At 43.1% G+C, this 22,679-nt stretch overlaps 1 long non-coding RNA gene across 1 annotated transcript; it reads left to right on the top strand.

The window, feature by feature from the left end:
- The first annotated feature begins 51 nt into the window (after positions 1 to 51).
- On the top strand, positions 52 to 13,452 carry LOC144690388 (uncharacterized). The gene is made up of 3 exons (XR_013578876.1): positions 52 to 228; positions 10,834 to 10,919; positions 11,560 to 13,452. It is a non-coding gene; the product is annotated as an uncharacterized LOC144690388 (long non-coding RNA).
- The last annotated feature ends 9,227 nt before the right edge of the window (positions 13,453 to 22,679 follow it).

The following is a 22,679-nucleotide window of genomic DNA, read 5'->3' as shown; positions in this document are numbered from 1 at the left end:
ACAGTTCCGCTGAGTGTTACACTTTTCATTTTCCTCCTTGCTTGACTTTGTGTGAGGCAATTTGGGGGTTTAGTGCTGGGAGCTACTGAAAGGAAATCGCATAATATATCTCAGTCACAACAGATGTTAAATCCTATACCTTTGCGATGGTGCACATTAAACAAAAACTAGCGAAAGCTGATTCTTCTCCAAAACGCTAACAACTCAAGGATGACCCTTATGATCTGCGTAAGTACACGAACTTTGTAACACGAGGAATAGATATACACCTAATTTCTTCACGCGTGCTTCTTTATTATTTCAGTATAAAAGATTGCAACCAGGGACAAGTTAAAACTATACCATAATCAACCTTTTTTGATAGCCCCAGTGTCGCCAAACAGGAATATAAAATCAATATGCCAAGTGCCAGCTAGGGCCCCATTAATACAATAAATAAAAAAATCAAATTAAATAATATCCAAGAGCATGGAAATAGGCTGAATTCTAGGCGGTTCTTCTTCTCAAAGAGCGTAGTGAGCATCTGGAATACATTGCCAGATGGTGTAATGGATTATGATTGAACAGAGTATAGGGAAATTGATGTTTAATGATTAGTTTTAGTTTAGATTACACACAAGTTATATTAATTAACCTAATAGTATATTATTCTGTTTAAACTGTAACCAATGGAGGACTTTAGCATCTTAGCACCATGTGACTCTGCTTAGCTTCACTTGACAGAGAAGTGAACCACAGGTCCGGAGAGCCTATGTTGCACTTATTTCCATTTCATAGAGCCACATTGCGAGAACTTGCAACCTTCAAGGTTGAATGGATGAGCTTATATCCCTTCGTATTGTTATCCTTATTGAAACCTGGTGTTATCAGCGCAGGAAAGTTAGAAGGGATTTATTGCGTGGAGAGGAGGAAAGAACAACAACAGCCCCTGATGAAGGGTCATAAGGACTCAAAACGTCAACTGTATCCCTCTCCGCAGATGCTGTCAGACCTGCTGAGTTTTTCCAGGTATCTTTGTTTTTGTATTAGCCCCTACATTAAGTTAGTTTTAATTCGTAGTGTTTTAGGAAAAAGCAATTCCATTTGGCTCAATGTATTCTTTGCATTAGAGTTAACTTTTGTAACTGTGTGTGATTAGTTTTGTAACTGTATAATCATTTTAGACCTTTATCATGCAAAACTATGCACTAACTGAATGCATAAGAAGACTTTACTACCTTGCATTTTAAACACTGATTATTGCTATGCACTTATATTTCATACATATTTTGTATAACTTTTAAGTACAACCTACTTTGTAATCTTTTGTATCAGTAATTTGTAATCTTCTGTATTAGGTCTACATAGTTTTAAGGTTATGAGCAACTTTACCACTCTATTCTTTGTTTTAAAAATAAAATAACTCATTCCAAGTACCAACAACCTCAGAGAGAATAACATCACCTGGCAAATGGCCCCTAAGAACAGTCACTGGTAAAGGTTTTGATTTAATGAGGAACTTGCACCAATTAAGCAAAATCTGAGATGATGAGATTCTGGAAAAGTCCTAGAGGATTGGAAAACTGCCAATGTAACACTCTTATTCAAAAAGGGAGGGAGACAAAAAACAGGTAACTATAGGCCAGTTAGCTGAACATCCGTCATTGAGAAAATGTTAGAGTTTATTATAAAGGGTGTAAAAGCAGAGATTTAGAAATGTATAATATATTCAAGCAGAGTCAGCATGGCTTCATGAAGGGGATATCATGCCTGACAAATCTATTAGAATTCTTTGAGGAGGTAGCAAGCAGGATAGATAAAGGGGAACCAGTAGATGTAATATATTTGGATTTTCAAAAGGTGTTCGGTAAGGTATTGCACATAAGGCTACTTAATAAGATAGGAGCCCATGGTGTTGGGGTAGTATATTAACATGGATAGAGGACTGGCTAACTAATAGAAGACAGAGAGTTGGGATAAGGGTGGTATTTTCATCTTGGCAACCTGTAACTAATGGAGTGCCACAGGGATCAGTGCTGGGGCCACAGTCATTTACAATATATATTAATGACTTGGGTGTTTGTGGATAACACAGAAATAGGTGGGAAGGCAAGTGGTAAGGATGACACAAAGAATCTACAGAGGGATCTAGACAGGTTAAGTGAGTGGGCAAAAACTTGGCAGATGGAATATAATGTGGGAAAATATGAGGTTATGCACTTTGGCAGGAAGAATAGAGCAGCTGAATATTATTTAAATGGAGAAAGACTGCAGAAAGCTGCTACACAGAGGGATTTGGGGGTCTGCATGCATGAATCATAAAAATCTAGCATACAAGTTCAGCAGGTAATAGGGAAGGCAAATGGAATGTTGGCCTTTATTTCAAAGGGAATGGAGTATAAAAATAGGGAAGTCTTGCTAAAACTATACAAGGCACTAGTTAGACCACATCTAGGATACTGTGAACAGTTTTGGTCCCCCAAGGAAAGATATATTGGCATTGGAGGCAGTCCAGAGAAGGTTCACTAGGTTGATCCCTGGTATGGAGGGATTTTCTTATGAGGAGAGGCTGAGTAGGTTGGGCTTGTACTCATTAGAATTTAGAAGAATGAGATGCAACCTTATTGAAACATATAAGATTCTTAGGGGGCTTGATAGGGTAGATGCTGAAAGGTTGTTTCCCATTGTGGAAGAATCTAGAACCAGGGGGCATAATCTCAGAGTAAGGGGCTGCTGATTTAAGACTAAGAGATGAGGAGGAATTCTCTGAGGTTAGTGAATCTGTGGAATTCTTTACCACAGAGGGCTGTAGAGGCCGGGTCGTTAAGTATATTCAAGGCTGAGACAGACAGATTTTTAATCAGTAAGGGGATCAAAGGTTATGGGGAAAAGGTAGAAAAGTGGAGTTGAGGATTATCAGATCAGCCATGATCTCCTTGAATGGCAGAGCAGACTCGATGGACCGAATGGCCTACTTCTGCTTCTACGTCTTATGGTCTTAGGTATCATTCATGAGGGCATGACAGCATATTCCCCCTATCCTAAACAAACGGTAAAGACGATATCATAAAACATCCTTTTATTTTAGCAAGAAGTCATAAAAGTGACAAAAACAAACTATAATGAGGAGGATGGTCCCACAAGTAATTGGCATTTTAAGGAACCGGTCAAGGGATAGTGGGAAGTGACATCAATCATCCTTGAGGACCAATCACAGATTTATCATGCACCCCTTAAGCAAATTAGAAAAAGGATTTGCCTCATGTGGACCAATCAGAATGCAATAGCATCTTTGATCATGCCATGGGTTGTGGGTTGGAAAGGGTTAATAAGCAGCAGCTTTCAGTGACCAAGGTACGCCCTGAATTTTAAACTGAAGACTACTTGTTGAGAGAGAGAGAGAGAGAGAGAGAGCATGTTCATGCACCCGTGTCACCTTGTGCCCTAGGCTGAATCAGGAAGCAAGAACCACATTGAGCCAGTAAAGTTGCTGCCTAGTTTGTTAAGTATAACTTCTGTTGCTTAATAAATGTTTCCTACGTTACATCACTAACTTGTCTCCTATTGCCTGAATGGTTAAAGCCTCAAAAGATCAAATTAATATTGAGTAAGTGGATTTGGAGATTAAATACCTCCCAAAACACTTACAAGAGATCACAATATATAAAAGATGTTTGTCTTTGTAGATAATACTTGCGCTATATAATCTGTACTCCTTTCAGTCAGCACAGGGGTTGAAGAGAAATTTTTCAGAGTACCTTTTTCCTTATTGGCCCTGGGTTTTTTTATTTCTTCCAGAAGATTACATGGCTGCATGGTGTGGGAATTGTCTAGTCATGATCCTCCAGCCATCATGCGGTGTGAGGCAGGCTTGATGGATAAGGTTTTCTGCTGATCAATTTTGCATGTATAGGGATAAAAGAAAACAAGCCTTGAGTTGGGCTTGTTGTATTATCTGTACTTAGATCAATACAAACTCAGTCAAAAAGTCAACGTAGACTTTATACATGGTGCTTTATCGAGAGACTGTTCTTACATGTGTTCCTGCCTGGACATCATGTTGATGCCACATGGAATCACTTCCAGTCATGACACGTATATTTGTATAAACATATATTCAAATTGCTTTGCTTACCTCCACTGTCACAACATCCCCCTTCTCTTCAACAGAGGATTAGTTCAGCTTAACATTTCAATGTATCAAATAAATATTTGTTATGGGATTGAAAAATGTCATCAATACTGGCAGTATTGTATTCTAGTACATATAATTTTCAAATTTGTATTTTAGAACACCTTTTCATTTAACACATTCTCCTGCATTAGTAACACTATACGCCTATAGGTGTCACTACAATAAGTCTTTACTTCTAAGCAACTATAAGTACTACTTAATATAGAACATCATAAACGATAACAAAACTTATAAGCTGCTTTTCATTTTGTAACTTTGGAAACATGCAGGTCAGCGGCTGACTCAACCAGACCTGGTAGCAGCAATGTATGGGTGTGATTTTGAACTGTGTTTTCTTGGCCTGAAGTTTGGGTTTGAAATGGCTGTTTTCAGGTATCAGTATGCTTGGTTTGTACTTGTCATCCCTAGGTCAGCAAAGTGCAGGCATTCGTGCGTAGGGAATGCATTTGAATTGCCTAGTGCATGGCTGACAAAGTTCTGAGGTGGGACCTATTTCAGCTTAATGTAGCTCCATTCGTTGTTGTCATCTTGTAGTATCATGATTCCTTACAAAACCTTTGACACTTCTGCTGGAATCCGCATTTGTTCTTGTGGGTGGGATACTCTCATCATTTGACTGACTTGGAGTGAAGGCAGTTCTGCACTGGTATGTTTATCATGAGTGTCCTTCATCTTATTCTGTTTTGCTGCAGTTGGTCTGAGATCAAAGATAATTTTGTGAGATGATGGCTCAGGAGAGTGGTCCACACTGGCCCAGCTGAACAGGATTTCGGCTGGGAAAATAATTTAAGAGTCCACCAAAGATGTAACATAGTGACCTGAATGTATTGCCCAGTTTCTATCCATTTCTTGATCAGAGACTTCACTGTTCTGACCATGTGCTCTGCCAATCCGTTGGAGCAAGGATACCAGGGAGATGATGTGATGTGATTGACATACCATTTCTCGCACATGTCTTGGAAGGGTTTTCCACTGTACTGTAGACTGTTGTCCGATATGGCTTCTATAGGGGACCATAAAGGCTGAAAATGGCGTTTACAGTGCTGCCACTGCTGCACTTTATGTGCCCATGAGCCTTTGAATGACCAAATACTTGGAATGGTAGTCTTTTTGTTGACAGTGAATAGGTCCATTGCTAGCTTGGTCCATGAAGAAGACACAATATTGTTTGGCTGGGGTGGCTCCTTCTGTTGTTTGGCTTGGTGTTCTTGGCAAGCATCATAAGCCTTTAAAAACTGGTAATATGCTAATTTGCTAATATGCCAGGCCAGAACACTGAGTCATGAACAAGTCTCCTCAATCCCCATATGGCTCTGGTGAAGTTGACCAAATATGCCTGAGCGAAGCATCGCTGGAATCAGTACCTGGCAGCCCTTGAAGAGCACTCCATTTGAAATGTCAATCTCATCCTGATATGGCCAGTATATCCTCAGGTGTGTGGGTATCTCCTTGATGGTTTCTGGCCAACCATCGACCATGATCTTCCACAGGGTTCTCACTACGGGATCTTGGGAAATCTCGATCTGGAATTCCTCATTTGTTGTGATCAAAACACATCAGTGTTGTAGACATCCTCTTTGTCCGTTCATACCTCATCGACCTAGTGGTATGTTCTGTGTCTTTCCAGGGGTAGGCTGTCTACTCAGAGTGACTGACAGAACTATCTGTCAATATCACTCTTGGATCTTTGTTAGCAATCTCTGGAGGTAAAATGGTGCGTTGGTCTGCGGCTTTGTCAAAATCATTTCTAGAGAATTATGTTCTGCTTTGACCATGAATTCTTTACAGAACATATATGTATGGAATCTGGTAATTCCAAAACGAGTGCTAGAGTCTCACATTCAATGTGTGAGTAGTTTGCCTAGGCAGATGATAGACTCTTCGATCCAAATGCTACTGGTTTGCCGAGCTGCAGGAGGCACAATCCTTTCTGTGAGGCATCTACCTCTCACGTTGTCACTTTCTGTCAATCATAGTACTGTAGACACCATTTGGTTGAGAATGCCCTCTTTAGTGCAATAAATCCATGTTGATGGTCACCTCGCCGCGAGAATGATGTGTCTTTCTTCAAAAGCTTCAAGTGGGGATGCCTTTTCTGAGAAATTTGGGATGTATGATGCCAGGAAGTTGAAAAATCCTAAGCATCTTTTTAGGTCATCTTTATCCTGCAATGTTTATCATGGAGCGAATATCTTCAATTTTACTTGGATCTGGGCAAATACCTCCATGTTAGAATAGATAGACCCAAAGAAATTGATGTGGTCTGTCTTGACGGAACATTTCTTGCTATTGAAGACTAAACCTTCACACCTGGCAACCTCCTGTGGAGGTTTCTATCGTGTTCCTCTTCTGTATGCCTTATCAGAGCAATGTTGTCTGCGATGCATATGCAGCCTTGGACACGCTTTGTTATTTGGTCCATGTGTTGCTAGAAGATGTCCTGGCTGATCGATAGCCCAAAACATAGGCGAGGGAAGCAATATCTGCCAAAAGGAATTCTGAAGGTCATCAGCTTTTGTGATTCTTCTGACAGGTGTACTGACCAATATCCATTCTTGGCTTAGAGCTTGGAAAAATGCCTTGCTCCTGCAAATGTTTGGGCTGAATTCTTCCAGTGTTGGCACCTCGGGGACATCTCTTCAGGGCTTTGTTCAGCCTCTTTGGATCTAGTCACAACCAAATCGAAACGTCTTTCTTAACTGCAGTGATCGTGGAACTGCACTAGTCATATGGTGCTGTATTTGGTGAATTATACCTTCCTTCTCCAAGCTGTCAAGCTCTATCCTTAACTTGTCCCATATATGCACACTACACTTTTGTGGTGGGTCAATGGATGGTGTCGCATCTTCCTTGAGGTGAAGGACTGTGTTGCCATGGAAGTTGCCCACTGCATTGAAACGGTCTGGGTACATCTCTGGAAGCCTTTGACTGACTTAATGGGGGTACATGCACCTGGATTGTCATGGTCCTTCAATTGGCTCAGATCATGGATTGTTATTACGATGAGTTTGTTGTATACTGGGAACCCTGCCACTGAAGTTTCTGAAATATTCATAGAAACATAGAAAATAGGAGCAGGAGTAGGCCATTTGGCTCTTCTGGCCTGCTCCGCTATTCACTATGATCACGGCTGATCATCCAACTCAATAGCCTGATCCCACTTTCTCTCCATATCCTTTGATCTCTTTCGCCCCAAGAGCTATATCTAACTCCTTGAAAACATACAATGTTTTGTCCTCAACTACTTGCTGTGGTAGCAAATTCCACAGGCTCACCATTCTCTAGGTGAAGAAATTTCTCCTCATCTCAGTCCTAAATGGTCTACCCCGTATCCTCAGACTGTGACCCCTGGTTCTGGACTCCCTCACCATCGGGAACATCCTTCCTGCATCTACCCTGTCTAGTTCTATTAGAATTTTATAGGTTTTTATGAGATCCCCCCTCATTCTTCTGAACTCCAGCGAATATAATCCTAACTGACTCAATCTCTCCTCATATGTCAGCCCCGCCATCCCAGGAATCAGTCTGGTAAACCTTCACTGACTTCCTCTATAGCAAGAGCATCCTTCCTTAGATAAGGAGACCAAAGCTGCACACACTATTCCAGGTGTGGTCTCACCAAGGCCCTGTATAATTGCAGCAAGACATCCCTGCTCCTGTACTCGTAGCCTCTCGCTATGAAGGCCAACATATCATTTGCCTTCTTTACCGCCTGCTGCACCTGCATGCTTACCTTCAGCGACTGGTGTACGAGGACACCCAGGTCTCGTTGTACATTCCCCGCTCTCAATTTAGAGCCATTCAGATAATAATCTGCCTTCCTGTTTTTGCTACAAAAGTGGATAACCTCACATCCACATTATACTGCATCTGCCATGCATTTGCCCACTCAACTTGTCCAAATCACACTGAAGCATCTCTGCATCCTCCTCACAGCTCACCTTCCCACACAGCTTTGTGTCATCTCAAAATTTGGAGATATTACATTTAATTCCCTCATCTAAATCATTAATATATATTGTGACTAGCTGGGGTCACAACATGAAATGTTTGTCCTGTCCAGGAGGACCCTTTGTATCTACAATTCAAAGTCAAGGTGCCTAAGCAGTGGATTGGTAAGCCATTGTATGCAGTGAGCTTCATGCTGGAAGGTTGGACTACCAACTTCCATTTCTCCTTGTACATGTCCTCGAGAATCCGCAGTGGAATTTTGTTGCCATTTGCTCCTGTGTCAATTTTTATGCACGGTTGATGTTTTCCAGTCTTGCTTGGTTGGACCTTTAAACATATCTGATTTGCAGCAGCAGGTGCCACAAAACAGAGGACATGGCCTCCTTCCCTCCTACTCACCAGCGCTCGACAGAAGACCTCAGGAGCACGCTGCTTGCACAGTTCTCAACTGGCCTGACTCGGAAGGTCGGGCAAGACAGAAATGAAAACATTTAAAGGTAAAAAAGTAGGGGCAGAATGGCAATCCAACTCTGATTGTCACTCCACGGAAGTTCAGGCCCATGATCTGCAGCATTGTGAAGGCTTCTATCTTTGCTATGGACTCAGCCTGATTGTGTGGAATAGTTCCTTACAGTCTGTCTGGTATTGGTTTTCATCCATCACTTCTCCTCCTGCCTGCTTTTCATTTCATGGACGGGGCGATATTTCTGGCAGTGCTGAGATGCCTCTGCTCTAGGTGGTGTGCATCTACGGCTAAAGCGCTGTCTGCTCTAACTTCTCCCTTTGTCCTCTCTACTGGACTTTCTGCTTAACTTACCCAGTGTCCATTGAATCTGCAAGCCTTGCAAGTGTCACTATAAGCTGAGCACTTATGTGGCTGATGGGAGAGCCCACAACTGACACACGTCTTCTTCTGCTTAGGTGCCCTCCATATTGCACCAACAATTGTTCTCGATTCTAGAGCTTGTAAGCATTGTCTCCTTGCTATGATGGCATCGTACTTCCATCCATCTTGTAGCACACTATCTATGCTGTATACCTTCAGCTTGTCAAGCAAATCCTCCTGGAGTGCTCCAATGGTGTGGTGACGATGACGAATTCCATGATATGCTCAGCGAGCTCTGCACCTGTGAAGTCACATGCTTTTCCTTTGTCTCTGCACATATTAAAGAACTCATTGATGCTCTCTTTCATTTTCTGTTTGAACCTCATAAGCTCTAAATGCTGGATTCTGAAGTTTACCTTCGCTATAAGTTGGCCTTCAAGCAGTGACCAGACCTTTGCAGGACCTTTGATTGGTTTCAGATAAAATGGAGGTGTTTATCTTACGAAACGGTTCATTGTCTATTGCAATTTTGATTTGATTGCTCGCTTTTTGCATTTGCAAGCCATTATCTAGAAGGCATAACTCTATTCTTTGTCTGAATGGCTTAAATCCACTCGGGATATCAGAGACCCTCCCAATTCATTTCTGAGTATCTAGTCACCATGGTCTCAATCTTCTGATGCTGCTTGCCTTAAGGAGCAAACCTTAATAGTGAAGTGGTAGCTGATCACAGTGGCCACAGAGCTGGATTGGACCCTGAGGAGTGCAGCTGCAGTGTGGGCCTCGAGTTTACGGAGATGAGAGGCTTGGAATTGTATAGATCCCTCAGGCTGTACGACTTACAAAGATTGTATGTAGTGAATACTAAATGTATTAGAAACATAGAACCATAGAAAAGTTACAGCACAGAAGGAGGCCATTCGGCCCATCTTGTCCATGCCAGCCTAAGGACACCCAGGTGCCCCTCTTAATCCCACCTTCCTGCACCCAGCCCATAACCCTGCAGCTTACAGCACTTTAAATGCAGACCCAGGTACTTTTTAAAAGAGTTTAAAGTTTCTGCCTCTACCACCAACTTGGGCAGCGAATTCCAGACACCCACTACCCTCTGCGTAAAAAAGTTCTTCCTCATGTCCCTCCTACACCTTCTGCCACTTATCTTGAAACTATGTCACCTGGTTCTAGAATTCTCCATCAAGGGAAACAATTTTATCCTGTCCACTCTATCTATTCCCCTCATAATTTTGTACACCTCAATCAAGTCACCTCTCAGCCTTCTTTGTTCTAAGGAAAATAACCCCAACCTATCCAGTCTCTCCTCGTAGCTACACTTTTCTAACCCTGGCAACATTCTTGTAAACCTCCTCTGCACTCTCTCCAGAGCTATTAGGTCCTTCCTGTAATGTGGTGACCAGAACTGCACACAGTACTCCAGTTGTGGCCTCACCAGTGTTTTATACAATTCCAACATTATATCCTTACTTTTATATTCTATACCTCTACCAATGAAGGAGAGCATTCCATATGCCTTCTTTACAACCTTGTCTACTTGAACTGCTGCCTTCAGGGACCTGTGTACTTGTACGCCAAGATCACTCACTTCATCTACCCCTCTTAGTATATTCCCATTTATTTTGTGATCCCTGTAACTGTTTGATCTCACACTTCTCTATGTTCTCTATTGAAGCAGCTCAGAGTGCAACATAATGTATGTCGATAACTCCAATACCATTGCACTGTCTGACTGTCTGTAATGACCGTATTGAAATGACTGTAATATTCATTGATTGTATTGAAGCACCTCATGATCCATATATAAAAGTTAAATCTGATTGCACTTTTTGTGATGGCCGTTTAGAAATGTACTGTAATGTTCTTTCAGATATTTTATGAATAAAGTATATTTTTCCCAAAAAAAAGAGCCTCTGGTGGCAGGGCCGATTACTGGTGCGCAGAAGCGACGATGTTGTAAATAAAAATCCACGTTCGAATACGTTACCGCTGTACTCATCTCACTGGTTAATACTGCTGCTGCATTTTCCTTCCCCAGTCATTGCAAAAAGCCAGAGTGCATTCAGCTCACCTCTAATTTTTTCTTTTGTTATATTCATCGAGAGAAATGTGATCAGATAGCACCGCTTGCTTTCCGCTTCTTGTTAGGCTGCTAATCCACCCTGCTCCACCATTTTATATGATCTTTGTTGAAATCAACACAAACTCAGTTGTAGTGTCAGCACAGATGTTGTACTTGGTGCTTTATTGAGAGACTTCTCATTTGTGCTCCCAGCTGGGTATCATAGTGATGCCACATGGGTAATGCATCACTTCCAGTCATGACGTATACATATGCATAAATATGTAGTCAAATAGCTTCGCTTACCTCCACTATCACAGCAGGATGTCCACAATTGCAGGCAGTGTGGCCAACTTGCAATGCAGTTAAGGTTGTCAACTCTGCTGATTTTGTCAAAGGATCTCCTGTCTTCACCCCATCCAGTAAAACAGCATTTTGTTTTCCCATCTCCAATATGTTTATAACCAATAAATGAAAACGTTGAAAGAATTGTTTAAAGCATTTTTAATACCTCCTGTGTTTTTTTGCTTGCAGGAGTGTACAGGGGAATTAATTCCTGGAAGTTCCAGGACAATCCTGGAGGGATAACAAACCTAGCTAAAATTCAAGGTTTCTGAATTTACGGAACAAATCTACTCTCATTATATTTGGGCATCTCAAGGTTTCTCGGAAAGCATGTTGCAGGAAAAGATTAGCATTCAGGCAGAGCCATTGGTGTGACAGTAGGCAATAAGGCAATCTTTTGATAGTGTGGAATTGATAAACACTTTTTTAGTACTGAATACCTATGACAATAAAAGAAAGTCCAAGGAAGGCAACTTGACAAGCCTCTTTTGATACCACCTTCCAAACCCAGGACCTCTTACCAGCTAGAAGGACAAAGGCACCAGACCACCACATGCAGGTTCCCCTCCAAGTTACACACCATCCTGAATTGGAAAGGTATAACGATTCTTTCACTGTCACTTAGGGTTGCCAACTGGGTTTAAATGCACTCCTGGAGGTTTCATCACATGACTTGATGTCACACTCGATCAAATGCTGCCTTGATGTCAAGGGCAGTCACTCTTACCTCACCTCTGGAGTTCAGCGCTTTTGTCCATGTTTGAACCAAGGCTGTAATGAGGTCAGGAGTTGAGTGGCCCAGGCAGAACCCAAACTGAGCGTCAGTGAGCAGCTTATTTTAAAAAAAGTGCAGCTTGATAGCACATTGATGACCTTCCATCAATTATTGATGATCGAGAGTAGACTGATAGGGCGGTAATTGGAAGGCTTGGATTTGTCCTGCTTTTTGTGTACAGGACATACCTGAGCAATTTTCCACATTGCCAGGTGGATGGCAGTGTTGTAGCTGTACTGAAACAGCTTGACTAGGGGCGCGGCAAGTTCTGGAGCACAAGTCTTCAGTACTATTGCCGGAATACTGTCAGGGCTTATAGCCTTTGCAGTATCCAGTGCCTCCTGCCATTTTGTGATATTACGTGGAGTGAATCGAATTGGCTGAAGACTGGCATCTGTGAGGCTAGGGACCTCTGGAGGAGGTCAAGATGGATCATCCACTCGGCACTTCTAGCTGAAGATTGTTGCAAATGCTTCAACCTTAACTTTTGCACTGATGTGTTGGGCTCCCCCATCATTGAGGATGGGGATATTTGTGGAGCTTCCTCCTCCAGTGAGTTGCTTACTTGTCCACCACCATTTACGGCTGGATGTGGCAGGACTGCAGAGCTTAGATCTGATCCGTTGGTTGTGGAATCGCTTAGCCCTGTCCCTCACTTGCTGCTTATGTTGGCACGTAAGTAGTTCTGTGTTGTAGCTTCACCAGGTTGACAGCTCATTTTTAGGTATGGCTGGTGCTGCTCATGGGATGCCCTCCTGCAATCTTTACTGAACCAGGGCTGACCCCCCTGGCTAGGTGGTAAATAGCAGAGTGGGAGTATGTCAGTCCATGAGGTTACAGATTGTAGTTGAGTATACTGCTGCTGCTGATGGCCCACAGTGCCTCATGGTTTCCTAGTATTGAATTGCTCGATCTGTTCGAACTCTATCCCATTTAGCACAGCGGTAGTGCCACACAACACGATGGAGAGTATGCTCAATGTGGGACTTAGTCCCCACAAGGCCTATGCGGTGGTTACTCCTACCGATACTGTCATAGACAGGTGCATCTGTGAGGCAGGTTGGTGAGGATGAGGTCTAGTATATTTTTTCCCCTTGGTTCCCTCACCACCTTTCTGCAGGCCCAGTCTAGCAGCTATGTAATTTAGGACTTGGCCAGCTCGGTCAGTACCGGTTTTACCAAGCCACTCTTGGTGATGGACATTGAAGTCCCCCACCCAGAGTACATTCTGCACCCTTGCCACCCTCAGCGCTTCCTCCAAGTAGTGTTTAACATGGAGGATTACTGATTCATCTGCTAAGGGGGTGGGTGGGTGGGTGGCGGTACGTGGTAGTCAGTAGGATGTTCCTTGCCCATGTTTGACCTGGTGCCATGAGGCTTCATGGGGTCTAGAGTCGATGTTGAGGACTCCCAGGGCAACTCCCTCCTGTCTACATACCACTGTGCCGCCACCCCTGCTGGGGCTGTCCTGAGTGTGGGACAGGACATACCCAGGGATGGTGATATCTGATACATTACAGATAAAAATGATTCTGTGAGTATAACTGTGTCAGGCTGTTGCTTGACTAGTCTGTGAGACAGCTCTCCCAAACTTTGGCAGAAGCCGCCAGACGTTAGAAAAGATGACCTTGACATTCATTGGCATTACCATTGCCGAATCCCCCACTATTAACATCCTGAGAGTTACCATTAACCAGAAACTGAACTGGACTAGCCATATAAATTCAGTGGCTACAAGAGCAGGTCAGAGGCTAGGAATCATGCAGTGAGTAACTCAACTCCCGATTCCCCAAGGCCTGTCCGCCATCTACAAGGCACAAGTCAGGCGTGTGATGGAATACTCCCCACTTGCCTGGATGAGTGCAGCTCCAACAGCATTCAAGAAACTTGACACCATACAAGACAAAGCAGCCCGCTTGATTGGCACCACACCCACAAACATTCACCCCCTCCAACACTGACAAACAGTGGCAGCAGTGTGCACCATCTACAAGATGCACTGCAGGAACTCACTGAACCTTCTTAGACAGCATCTTCCAAACCCACGACCACTACCATCTAGAAGGACAAGGGCAGCAGATCCATGGGAGCACCAGCACCTAGAAGTTCCCCTCCAAGTCACTCATCATCCTAACTTGGAAATATATCACTGTTCCTTCACCTTCGCTGGGTCAAAATCCTGGAACTCGTTCACTAACAGCACTGTGGGTGTACCTACACCACATGGACTGTAGCGATTCAAGAAGGCAGCTCACCACCATCAACCCAAGGGCAATTAGGGATGGGCAACAAATGCAGGCCGAGCCAGCAATGCCCATTTCCCATGAATGAATAAAGAAAACTTTCCTCCACGCTTTTGCCATTATTCGGCCAACACATCCATCCTTGTGACATACTGCCTTCCTATGCCAATTGGAAAGCAAAAAGACACATTACACAATTGGATGATGCTTGACTGTCAACTAAACAGCTTTTTGTCCCCATTTTCCATATTTTATATCTGGGAAAGAGAATTGTTGAAAGAAATTTACAAAAAGAGCAATCTATTTAAGATCCCTTTGCTTTTTTTCCAACATTGCGCAGAGCTCTGTCCTGGAGATTGATTTCAATTCGTAGAAACTCCAGGCCAATCCTGGAGGGTTGGCAGCACTGCTATCTCTTGGTCAAAATCCTCGAACTCTATCCCTAATAACACTGTTGATGTATCTAGACTACAAGAACTGTGCCAGTCAAGAAGGTTGCATAGTGGTCAGTACCATTCATAACTCCTCAGATAATGAAGCAGTCCATGCTGTTGAGTGGAATTATCAGATTTATGGGTACAAATCATATTTGAGGAAACCCAGGTGTACTTTTACAAGCTTATTAATATATTTTGACTTTGAATGTAATGATGTGGAGAAAAAATCTCAACTGTGTGAGAGCATTGGACTAACTGTACCAATTGTTTGAAGGAATAATGCTAGTCATAAACAGAAATGGATGAACAGTTATACTTATTTTAAAGGACAAAAATATACCCAATTCCTAGGCCTGACCATCTTCAGTTGCTTCACCTTGATGAAGCAGCTGAAGATGGTTGGGCCGAGGAATTGGGTCAACCTTTAAAATAAGTATGACAGCTCAGAAGATCAGAGTAAGGGATATTCACTGATGCCTGCACAGAGTTAATACAATTAGCAACTCCTCAGCTAATATTGCTGTCCGTGCCTGCATGCAGCAAAACCTGTATGACATTCAGTCTTGGACTGATAAATGGCAAGTAACATTCACACCACTCAAGTGCCAGGCAAAGACCATTTCCAACAAGAGAGAATCTAACCATCCCTCCTTGATGCTCAACGACATTACTGTCAGTGAATACCTCACCACCAACATCCCGGACTGGGTGTTACCATTGATCGAAAACTTAACTGGACAGCCATATAATTAGTATAGTTACAAGAGCAGGTCATAGGTTAGGAATTCTATGGCAAATAACTTCCTTCCTGACTCCCCAAATCCTTTCCACCATCTGCAAGGCACAAGTCAGGAAGGAATATGATGGAATGTTCACCACATGCCCAGATGAGTGCAGCTCCAACAACACTCAAGAAGTTCGACATCATCCAGGACAAAGCAGCCGCTTGATCAGCGCCCCATCCACCATCTAAAAATTCATTCCCTCCACCACTGGCGCACAGTGACAGCAGTGTGTGCTATCTACAAGATGCGCTGCAGTATCTTGTCCAGGCTCCTTCCAAATCTGCAATCCCCATCACCTAAAAAAACAATGGCAATAGGCGCATTGGAGCACCACCACCTACAAGTTCCCCTTACAAGTCGCCATAAGCAAAACTACAGCATAGTGATGTGGTTAAGTGTGAATACTAAATGTATTATAATTGTATTGAAGCACCTCAGAGAGCAACATGATGAATGTTGATAACTCCAATCCCATTGCACTGCCTGACTGTCTGTAATGACCATATTGAAATGACTGTAATATTCATTGTTTGTATTGAAACACCTCGTGATCCATGTGTGAAAGTTAAATTTGATTGCACTTTTTGTGATGGCAGTTTAGAAATGTACTGTAATATTCTTTCAGATATTTTATGAATAAAGTACATTTTTCCAAAGAAAATGTGGTAAAGTGGAGTTCCATGTACCTTTAAGAGAATGCAATTGGACTAACCATGTGACAGTACTGACCAATCACTGTACAGTGTGGGCTACTGGTTAATTGTAAGTCTAGAGCTGGAGGTGGTTGTGGGAGCACGCAAGGATTTAGCGCTCTGCCCTCTTGCAATAAACAATCACATGTTCTTATGTCAGTCTCTCTCCGTTATTGATAGCGAACATCAACTAACAAGTGTATATGAAGATGTGCAATTCGAGTTTACTCGCATAGTGAACTCATAGACTCAAGACCTAAAAGTGGAGCAACTATTTTCCAACATAGACTTGGAATGGAAAACACTGTAGTAATGAGAGATTCAATAGTCAGGTGAATAGATTGGCACTTCTACACTTACAACCTTGAATGTCAAATGATGTGTTGCCTCTTAGGTGCTAGGTTAAGAAATGTCATGTGGAGGGTACAAAAGGTTCTGGTCAAGGAAAGGGAACCCATAGAAGTCGTGGCTTGTTTTTGAGAAACAAATAGAGACACCATGCCCTTTCCCCAATATTTGACTCTCAGAAATATGGCAGTATGGCTGCTGGGACACAAGGGATTCCCCTAGGCAGCCCTCCACAACCCCACTGCTTCCGAGCAGCACGGACGTAATAGAAGCCATAGAACCACAATAATCAAAATTGAGAACACAGTAGGGATGCGGAAGATGAAATTCCATTGGCTGAGTTTTTCGGCCCTGTCCGGGAGCAGGATGATAGGCAAGGGTGGGGGAGAAATTGGGCACCATGTCAACGGCGCTGTTCCCGGCACCTAACCACCCACTCCTGTTGCCCTAGCCCCCATGAGACCCTAGACTCATCTTTCTTCCAGACTTCATTGCAGCTCTTCCCTGTCCAGGACTCGCTGAAGTCTCAAAAGGGGCAACTCCTCCCAGTAGAAATGCTTGGGCCAGAGAGCTGCCGGAGCTTTTAAGCCAATTAATGGCCCAACAGCCATTAAACTGCTATGGGACGAGCCAACGAAGCTGGAGGCTCAACCTGTCTTGGAGGTTCTTTATAATTTGCCCCACAAAGAAGCTCATGGATAATTATTGTACACTTCATACTTCAAAATCTTGCCTTACAGGAAAGCTTGACTTTGGAGGATCCAGAGGAGCAGCCACAGATCTCATTGTACAGAGAGGACCAGGGAAAGGCAAGCAAGCAGGATGATACCTCAGTGTCTTGAGCCAACACATGTGAGGGCACATTAATTTCTCAGCGATTTTAATGACCTGCTCAGACAATTCCAAATGAGAATGTGAAATCAGAAGCTATTGCGACACCACAATGTAAACCAAAGTGCCAAATTTAATAAGGGTGATCAATTTAAAATAAAGCATAGTAATTGCTTTGAATTCACATGCTCAACCCATAATTAACTAAGTATTTTACCCCTATGAGGTATTGCCCTAGAGTCCTCAGCAAAGCTGGTGGTGACAAGCTGCTGTTAGCCATGTTTGGGCCCTTCAGGTACTTGATTTCTGGGTGCTCAACAAGTTTATGAAGGCCTTGCTGCTGACTGTTTCTCCTAGGCTGCTGCCAGATCAGTCTGCTGGCCCAGCTAACTTACTGTCATCACAGTGGATATTGTTGAGTGGGTGGGGAAGGAGAGACATGGTGATACCATTGCCATCATGTCACTCCATTCCCATGGGACTGGGACTCATAACCTCAACTTCAGGGAAGCAGACTGCAGAAGGTGAGTCAATTCTTCAAACCTCCTAGTCTATTCCACGATATATGCTGTCTGTAAAAGGTGGACAACTGTCTCTTGATGTTGGAGCCCAGCACCTTCATGGAAGTCACTGAAACTTCTGCTGAAGCTGAAGAGTTGGACTTCTGTTGTGAGCACCTGCCTGCAGTAACCCTCAGGGTGGCCACACCGTGCAGAGTAGATGCTAGAGCAATAGTGCCATTCCAGGTGACATCACACAGAATGGAAGTGCCTCTTTCACTTTGTCAGTCATAACTCTGAAACTTCTTGGCATGCCTTCCAATACTTTATAGAGTTATTTGTGTGCTACCAGCAGTTTTCCTTTCTTTTCTATCTCCTCCTGAACAGAACTGAAACTAGACCTCAACCTACAGTGTGTTCCCTCCTCTTCTGCTCTTGCTACCTGCTGCTGTTCACAGGATCTCTGTGACTCACCACATACAAGACACCTCGCACCCACTATTTTACTCATATGGGATATCATTGTCTGAACTGGTGCCTGGGAGGGATAGACCACTTTGTGGTGCATCCTTGGAAGGACTGTCTTCTTGGGCAGGATGCTCTTGCTGCGAATAAGAATCTAACAACAAAAAAGGATGAGTTTGGATGGAAGATAGAAAATAGACATTTGAAGGTCTTGAGAAAATTGCCAAAATACAACTTAAGGCAGCCTGCCTTGCTAGCAGCAGGCCTCAGCTAAATCCTGATGGGACTGTAGGGGAAGACAACAGGAGGGAAGCTGAGATCTACTCTGTCCAGGGCAGCCTAAAGTCTTGTAAGGGAATTAAACATGTATATGCCAAGGGCTGAATATCTATTTTAGGGACCAACTTTGGGTCAGACATTTTTTCAAACATCCTTAGTGTGTAGAAGTTTGCAACCTCAAATTAGTCTTTTCAGATTTCTGATGAAAGGTCATCAACCTGAAAGGTGAACTTTGTTTCTCTCTTCCCAGATGCTGCCCTGCCCTCCTGAGTATTTCCAGTCTTCTCTGTTTTTACTTTTCCTTTTGCACCAGTAGTGACAAGCGACATCAACAACACCAGATAGGATGAGTCACCAATTTGTACCTGGCCTTACTGATTAACATGGTGGTTTCCCATTATTTCTCTGTAGATTTTTCTCCAATTAATGGGAACATCACTGCCAGTTGACAGCCTGAACTGCATGTACAGACATATTAGTGAAGTTGTCCAACAGTATTAATGGATAGTTTGAACTATTAAAGGAGCTAGGTTATATTATGTAATGTACTTTAGATACTAGATTAAAATCAATACAGTTTTAAACTGCTTTTATATCATTTAGATTTGTTCTTTCTGATAATGGAGAAACAAAAGTGCTTTCAACTGAGATCATGTCAACTGTACAACTAAAACAAAAGTAAAATACTGCAGATGCTACAAATCAGAAATAAAAACAGAAAATGCAGGTCAGGCAGCATTTGCGCAGAGATCATTGACCTGAAGCATTGACTCTTGTTTCTCTAACCATCACTGATACCTAACGCACTGACTATTTCCAGTATTTTATGTGTTTATATCTGTATAACTAATGTGGTTAGCTCCACACCTTTGAGCTGCAATTAAGAATTTTACAGTCACTACCGCACCAATCTATATCCATGAATTTGATAATCAAGAGAAATACGAGCAATGTCTAAGCACACAAATGTATCAGAGGCAGAGCCACAAAAGAACAGTTTAACACAGAGAAACACTTGCACTTTAACATGAACTTCAGGGAAGACTATTGGCAGTCATCATGCCTACTTCCTTCAGTAAAAATTCACTTCCCTAAATTGGTTCTATGATAGGAGCTGTTCTGAACTTTACTTCTACAATTTCTACTATTATTTCTGTGGATAACTTTACCTCATGCATCATACTAGCTCCATTGATATAAGACATGAAGCACAAGGTCATGAGCACCTTGGACAGCTAGTCAGGCACAGGAATAGCATCCTGTGCCCCCCGTGTGCCAAAAATAGGCATGCCTGAACTTTTATGCCAAAGAATTTTCGTCACCCTACTCTAACATTTCCTTTTAATCATCCCAAACCCTTGTATTTAATTTGCATACAATGTTCTGTTCTTACCACTAGGGTGCTCCCTACTCTTGTCCATATCCACAAATTAATTTCTGAATCATTATGCAAATTGTTTGATCCAGACAATTTGAATGCTATTGACTCTTCACCATTCTAGTAGCATTAGTCAGCTGATTTGTAGCAACAGGTGCAAACAATGTTCATCTTCTGCCCAGTGCATCCCACGACAGGATGATATAAGTTGATGAGTAAAATTGTGTCCCGGGGCTATTCCTTGTTAATGAATTCCTATTTTTTATTGGGCAATAGATAAATCAACCCAAAGCAAATAAATTATTTATCATATTTATTGAGTAAAAACATTGATTAGTGTCTGTGTTACCCCCAGCAGCACATCATTTTCCTATTCCATACTCATTGTTGGAGTGTAAGTATGGAGTGCAGCCAGTGCCACCCATGTTACTCATTGCCTATATGGCTCTTTGCGGGGGCCAAAAATCAAGTGACTGTGACACCACTTAAAAGCAGTCAGGACATCTTAAAAGGGAAATGCATACTTGTTGCAGGGGCCAGAAAAAAAACTTTGTTTGGAGAGAAATGGCTGTTGGAACTGCAGATCTTGGTGTGAGGTTCTCCGAAGCTGTGTTGGCAGGCCTGGTTTGAGGACTCATCTGGAATAACCCAAGCAGTGGAAGCATTGCTTGAGCACACCAATTATTTGCTCAATAAAGTTTTTTTTGAGGTGGCATGGCTTTCATTGTAGGCCAGCTCTGCAGCTATCCCCAGGTTTCTGACAAAAGTCATAAGCCATATCTGAAATTGATAGCCCTTGTTACTTGATATATGGCCAATACCTTCACATGGTTGGGAATAAAGGAAGCAAAAAAGATTGACATAGGATGAAAGAGTCATGACTGTCAATGGCCAGAACTGATGAAGGCTCTTAGTGGGAAGTGATGGTGTAGAGGTATTGTCACTGGACTAGCAGACTCAGGGTAATGTTCTGGGGATGCGGGTTTGAATACCGCCGCAGCAGCTATCAGTACAAATCTGGAATTAAAAGTCTAATGATGACCATGAAACCATTGTCGATTATTGTAAAAAAAACCATCAGGTTCACTAATGTCCTTTAGAGAAGGAAATCTGCTGTCCTTACCTGGTCTGGCCTACATGTGACTCCACATCCACAGCAATGTGGTTCACTCTTAAATGGCCTACCAAGCCACTCAGTTGTATCAAACCGCTTCAAAGACTCAAAAAAGGAATGAAACTGGACGAACCACCCAGCATCAACCTAGACACTGGAAACAACAACGGCAAACTCAGCCCTGTCAACCCTGCAAAGTCCTCCTTACTAACATCTGGGGGCTAGTGCCAAAATTGAGAGAGCTGTCTCACAGGCTAGTCAGGCAACAGCCTGACATAGTCATCCTCATGGAATCATACCTTACAGATAATGTCTCAGACACCACCATCACCATCCCTGGGTATGTCCTTTCCCACTGGCAGGTCAGACCCAGCAGAGGTGATGGCACAGTGGCATACAGTTGGGGGTTAGTTCCTCTGGGAGTCCTCAACATCGACTCCGGACCCCATGAAGTCTCACGGCATCAGGTCAAACATGGGCAAGGGAACCTCCTGCTAATTACCACATACTGCCCTCCCTCAGCTGAGGAATCAGTGCACCTCCATGTTGGAGGAAGCACTGAGGGTGGCAAGGGCGCAGAATGTACTCTGGGTGGGGGACTTCAATGTCCATCACCAAGAGTGGCTTGATAGCACCACTACTGACGGAGCTGGCCAAGTCCTAAATGACATTGCTGCTAGATTGGGTCAGTGGCAGGTGGTGAGGGAACCAACAAGAGGGAAAAACATACTTGATCTCATCCTCACCAACCTGCCTGCCACAGATGCATCTGTCCATGACAGCATCGGTAGGATTGACCACCGCACAGTCTTTGTGGAGAACAAAATCCCGCCTTCACATTGAGGATACCCTCCATCATGTTGTGTGGCACAACCATCATGCTAAATGGGATAAATTTCAAACAGATCTGGCAACTCAACTAGGCATCCATGAGGTGCTGTGGGTCATCATCAGCAGCAGAATTGTACTCAAACAAAATCTGTAACCTCATGGTCCAGCAAATCCCCCACTCTACCATTACCATCAAAGCAGGGGATCGACCCTGGTTCAATAAAGAATTCCGGTGGGGGGGCATGCCGGGAGCAGCACCAGGCATACCTAAAAATGAGGTGTCAGCCTGGTGAAGCTACAACACAGGACTGTTTGCGTGCCAAACAGCATAAACAGCAAGTGATAGAGATAAGCGATACCACAACCAATGGATCAGATCTAAGCTCTCCAGTCCTGCCACACCCAGCCGTGAATGGTGGTGGACAATTAAACAACTCATTGGAAGAAGACGCTCCACAAATATCCCCATCCTCAATGATGGAGCAGCCCAGCACATCAGTTCAAAAGATAAGGCTGAAGCACTTGCAACAAACTTTGGCCAGAAGTGCAGAATGGATGATCCATCTCGGCCTCCTCTAGAGGCTCCCAGCATCACAGATGCCAGTCTTCAGCCAATTCGATTCACTCTAAG

This window comes from Cetorhinus maximus, chromosome 2 (assembly GCF_964194155.1).
Source record: "Cetorhinus maximus chromosome 2, sCetMax3.hap1.1, whole genome shotgun sequence".
Taxonomy (NCBI): Eukaryota; Metazoa; Chordata; class Chondrichthyes; order Lamniformes; family Cetorhinidae; genus Cetorhinus; species Cetorhinus maximus.
The sequence above is the reverse complement of the archived record's forward strand: the minus strand, read 5'-3'. Positions and strand labels throughout refer to the sequence as shown.